Source organism: Sapajus apella, unplaced genomic scaffold (assembly GCF_009761245.1).
Source record: "Sapajus apella isolate SASKATOON/1434 unplaced genomic scaffold, GSC_monkey_1.0 scaffold56, whole genome shotgun sequence".
NCBI lineage: Eukaryota > Metazoa > Chordata > Mammalia > Primates > Cebidae > Sapajus > Sapajus apella.
Window position 1 is genome coordinate 12,977,591 of NW_022436996.1, and position 5,612 is coordinate 12,983,202.

At 36.4% G+C, this 5,612-nt stretch overlaps 1 long non-coding RNA gene across 1 annotated transcript in view; it reads right to left on the reverse strand.

Annotated features, from left to right (window-relative positions):
• Positions 1-3,751, reverse strand: part of LOC116528067 — a 7,899-nt gene extending 4,148 nt beyond the window's left edge. Inside the window, exon 1 of the long non-coding RNA XR_004258840.1 lies at positions 3,344-3,751. This is a non-coding gene — a long non-coding RNA (uncharacterized LOC116528067). The remainder of the gene's footprint in view (positions 1-3,343) is intronic.
• Between the last annotated feature and the right edge of the window lie 1,861 nt (positions 3,752-5,612).

Consider the following 5,612-nt stretch of genomic DNA (forward strand, 5'->3'; position numbering starts at 1 on the left):
GTGGGTGGCTGTGGTTGTGAGTGTGGATATCAGTGTGGATGAGTGTACGTGACTGTGTGCAGGAGTGTCAGTTTGTGAGTGTGTGGGGGTGTTTGTGGGGGCTGTGGGTGGCTGTGGGTGTGAGTGTATGTTTGAGTGTATGTGTGAGAATGTTCTCCTCTTATCAACACAATCCTGAACCGATAGCTCTGTTTTACTGCTCTTTCTTTCCCCTTCACTCTCCCACTTTGCAGTGGTTGTTGGACTTTTACTGGGCTATAAAATCTGCCAATCTGGGAACTATCGATAATGATTGATGAAAATAACAGGATGTAAAAGGAATGGACCATTTGGGACACTTATTCCCCTGTGGTTTCTTACCAACATGAGTGTACCCTATTAATTATGAAACATAGATGTCAGAGCAGCAGATCCTGGGGAATGGGTGGCTGGTGGGAGGGAGGGATTCATGGGAAATGGGAAGTGCACATTACTTGAATGTGGGAAGAGAAGCTGAATTGGGAGCCCAAGGCAAAGGCTGAAGTCACAGTTTTACTTAGAATCATCTCTGTGGTTGTACAACGATCTGTGCGAATGAGCTTACAGTCACATTTCCTCAGCAAGAGACAAATTTTAGAAAGAGAAACCTCAGATCACAGAGGCACAGGTCATTAAACACAGTTTCTACCTCTTAGGTTTTATATAATAACGGCATTCTTACCTCTTAGGTTTTAAATAATTGTGGCATTGATTGTTTAGCCCCTTTCTTCTTTATATTTTTCTTCAATCAATATTATAGTAAAAAGCTTAAGAAAAAAATAAGAAAAGCATTTTATGCTTTGAAACTCTTTGAAAATTAGCCTTCTGATTAAAATATTTATTCATTTTCTTAATTCTGTTCACCTATACATTTAATAATCTTTAAAGTGGTTCCTGATTATTCAAGAGATGCTTATTCTCTTTCTTTCAAATACTTCAAGTGTCTATTGCTGGCAGAATTCTGACAGCCTCCAAAGCTTTAGCAAAGCTCACCAAGTTGGTTTAATTCAGTAAAAGCCTCATTAACTTTACTAGATCAGGGAGAGTCTCTCTGCCAAAAATTAACCTATTTAGCACAGAAATGGTCCCTCTCTGCTTGTAATTGTCATCTCTCCCAGATCACTGCAGTCACACCGTCACTCTCCTACAAGACTGAGATCTTTGCAGCTTATAGAATGATTTGCTATTTTACAATATTGGGATCATTTAAAGGGCTATGCCTATATTTTCTCAAATATAGTCTATGTTGTTCCAAATATAGATTTTTACCATAAGAGTTATAGCAATGACTTATCTTTTAAAATCTCATTCTGGCACTAATGATAAAGTGCTATCAGTAACATTTATTTCAGATTCTTCGTTTAAACTTGTTATTTCTAATTGCAGAAAATGAAGGAAGTTGCTAACATATTTCAAGGGAAAATTTTTTTACCACTGATTTAAGCAGTAATTGGAAAGAGAAAAGTAGCATGCATGAAAAGCAGTAATAGTACTTTCTTATTCTGTAATCACTGAAGAGTGGGAATTGTGTATTATTTGATTTTTTATTAATACTTGTTAAGGCAATATGTCAAATTTGAATACTTTTGTTCACTTTCATCAAATTAGGCTCTCATTGCTTTTTTAGCAGCTCTGGCTTACAAAGCTTAAGTTATATTTGTAAAATGAGCAGTTAAGTGTTTTATTGATGGGAAAAATTTACATTGGAATGAAGATATATTACTTGGAATCATAAAGTGATTGAGCTAGAAGGCAACTTAGAGATAATATACCCCAATGCTCACTTTGAGTTTTTATTTTATTATTTCACAGATGAGAAAACTGAGTCCCAATGAATTGTTTAATTCCACAGATCTACTCAGCAGGGGGAAGAATTTATTTCATTTTTCAAATAAGTCAGTAATGTATATTGCCTTAGATTAAGTACCTCAAAAGCACAGTTTATTTTCAAACTCTATCAATAATGGTAATATTCAGTATATGTCTGATGTTTAATGAATATTATTTGCTATGGTCTTATGATTATTACATTCTTTGCAGGCTAAATAGATAACAAATTAAGTCATTGATATTATTGAGTTATTCAGAGATCTTGTAAATATAAATAAAATCAGTATCTTCCATTTTTTATTAATTGAATTTCTTGGGTTTTCGTGTTGCTGGCAAGAATTTTAAAAAGCAATTGACTTTTAAGATGAAATTATATTCTTATCTAAACCTAATATAGGCAGAAATATAGAACCTCCATGACCAAGAGAAAAATTATTGAACCTCGACTCCCTCAGGCAAGTCAAAGCCAGACCAAAGTGCTTAAGGTGACCTACCTCCTTTTGAAAAGAGAAATACCCTAACTCCCAGCTCACACTTTGCAAAAGAAATGTTATATCTGTGTCAGTCATGAACAAACTGCTTCTTTAAGTAGCTTCAGGCTTTAAAGTCCCTGAGACTAGCCCTTAAGAATTGTTACAGCATTTCTTATCTGGCCTTTTTCCTAAAACTTTCAGATCCCAATGCTTAACTTCATCATGTAAAATAGGACTTGTTGTTTTCTTACAGATAGATAAGGCAGACTTCACCAACTTGTATTAATGCAACAGGGTTGAGATGAATCCTGGTCTTTTGTTTTATAAACACAACTTTCAAATGACAAAGAAACTAAAAGTCACAGTAATATTTCGAAAACATTCTTTGGAATCTCTCCAACAAGTTAACAGCTTACACCAAATGAAATACCTTTGGTCTTTTCCCCTTCTCACAGAATGGAGTTGTTGCCAGTACATTGCAAATTTAGTTAGCTGCCTCCTAGCTTGCCCTCCAGCTGCCATGTGTAGAAAATCTTTGTCTCAAGATAGGGAAGACGGTCCAAGATGCCTATAATCCACTGAGACAGGGAGGACTCATTCATGCCTTGCTTAAAATCAAGTTTCTATTAGGTGTGCTTTGCATAGAGCTGCCAGGTCCAGGCCACCTTTCATGAAATCAGGTTGCACAGTCAGCAACAGGAATGCACAGGAAGAAAAATAGATTATACTTTTTCTCTTAAGCAAGAGAAACGCTTTCTTAACTAACTGAATCAAAACAAAGCCAAAACCACATAAAAGGCATTGGTTTCACCTATCAACCCATCATCTAGGTTTCAAGCCCCACACGAATTAGGTACTTGTGCCAATGTTCTCCCTCCCCTTGCCCCCGACAAACCACCATGGCACATGTATACCTATGTAACAAACCTGCACGTTCTGCACATGTATCACAGAACTTAAAGTAAAATAAAAATAAATAAATACACAAACAACTAAACACTAAAAAAAAAAAATTGGTTTACCTGGAATTACCTGAGTTTTCTTACATGATAATGGTCAACCAGAAGACTGAGTCACAGTCATTTGTTTGGTCAAATCAGCCTCTATCTGAAGTTATATCACTTTCAATAAAGATAAATCCCAAGGAAAGCTTATATAAGAGACTTTATTTGGAAAATGTGTAATCCAGTTGACAATAGCTTTGGAGAACAAAAAAAAAAAACATTTCATAGGAATAACCCTCCTGGCCTCTTAGGATATTTTTTTCTCTGAAAAGAAAAGGAAAAAATATTATTCAATTTCCAAAGATTCAAGTAAAATTAATAAGATTTTAAAACCATCTTTCCTATCTTTGAGTTTTTGAGTCTGAGTTGTCAAGTCTGCTGTTTAACTTTTAACTCGTAGTTAACACAGTATTTAATGCCTTTTCTAGTAATTATTTCTAATAATAATAATTCTTTCTAAAAGGAAGAGGAAATCTGAAGTATTATACCTCAAACTGAGATATAATGAAACATTTTAGTTTCTTTTTTATAAACATTCTCAAATATATTAGTATATTAAATCAATTGAAAGCGATTAACTTGCTTTGAAATATTGTCTGAAAGCTCAGGCCTGGCAGTATTCTAGGGTCTTGGGCTACATTGGTGATCAAAACGGACAATGGCCTTTCCTTCGGAGGCCGTACTGTGAAAGGGGAGAGTAAACATTAAACTAATAATCATCAAACAACTGAGTAATCAATATTATACCATTTGGGCTAGGTGCATTGGCTCATGCCTGTAATCCCAGGACTTTGGGAGGCCAAGACGGGTGGATCACTTGAAGCCAGAAGTTCCAGACCAGCCTGGCCAACATGGTGAAACCCTGTTTCTACTAAAAATACAAAAAAAAAAAAATTAGCTGGGCATGGTGGCACATCATGGTGGCACACCCAGCTACTCGAGAGGCTGAGACACGAGAATTGCTTGAACTCGGGAAGCAGAGGTTGCAGTGAGCTGAGATTGTGCCACTGCACCTCAGCCTGGGCAACACAGTGAGACTCCATCTAAAAAAAAAAAAATATATATATATATATATATATACACACACACACACACACACACACACACACACACACACACCATTTGAATTACAGTTACAGTTCTAGAGTTATGGAAAGGGGCTTATAAAAAGCATGGTGGGGAAGAGTCCCCCAAGGAAGTAGCATTTTAACTGAAGCCTGAAGAATGGACAGAAGGCCAAAGACTAGTCGGAGAAGAATGTTCCAGACAGAGGAGGCTCTGAGGGGGAACAGGTTAGGTTTGTCCAGAAACTGAAAGGACGTATTTCATACAATAGGTGATTTTGAGGCAGAAAGGTATAAAATGGGGCTGAAGGGTTTAAAAAGCCTTCTCTGACCTGGAAGGATTTTGGTCTTTATCCTAAATGCAACAGGAAGTCATAAAAGAGTAATTCACTTTGTTTCATACAGGGCTGCTTTATGATTCCCACGGGTCTTGGGCACCTCTGTCGGTCCCTTTTTCTATAAGACAGATAGAAGACAGGGGGATAATAGATACATATATAGTAGATAAATAGACACATATATAAATTTTATTATAGCACTGGCGAAAAGATTAAGATAATCCAGACAAAACTATATTCATTTTTCTTCTGATATTAAAAGAAATTAAAACATTTTTGTGGTCCCCTAAAATTGTCATGAACTCATGGCCCTGTGGCTACTGTGTCCAATGTCTAAGGCAGCCTTGGTCTTATCAGGAGAGAACAGATTTTAGCCAAGGTAAAGCAGAAAGCTATTACACAGCTGCAGGCAAGAGAGGGGGGCACACATAAGCAAGAAAAAAATCAATAAAATATTAATTTCATGTTTAAACAGAAAATAAAAAATATAGCATCTACTCAGACACTAAAGTATATATTAAGAAACTTAAGCCAATATTTACTAAAAAGAAAAAAAAAATCACACTATGCTCAGTTAAAAAAAAAATGACAGAAGAGAATAGGAGAGAGACAAGGGAGGCAAAGTCAGAAAGCTGAGTGGTGAAAAAGAACTAGAAGCCAAGAGGGAGGAGGGAGGTAGAATTGTGGAGAGAGAGAGGGGAGAGAGAGAGAGAGATACAGGGGAGCAGAATAACAGAAAGGAATAGGGAAAATCAAGTGGGACTGTATGTGAAAGCTCTTTGAAAGCAAATCTGCTGTAAAAATGTAGGAGAATGTAATAGGAACCCAGGGAAAAATTTTCTTGGGAGCCTGGAGCCAATACGTTAAAAATCCTCTAATGATCAC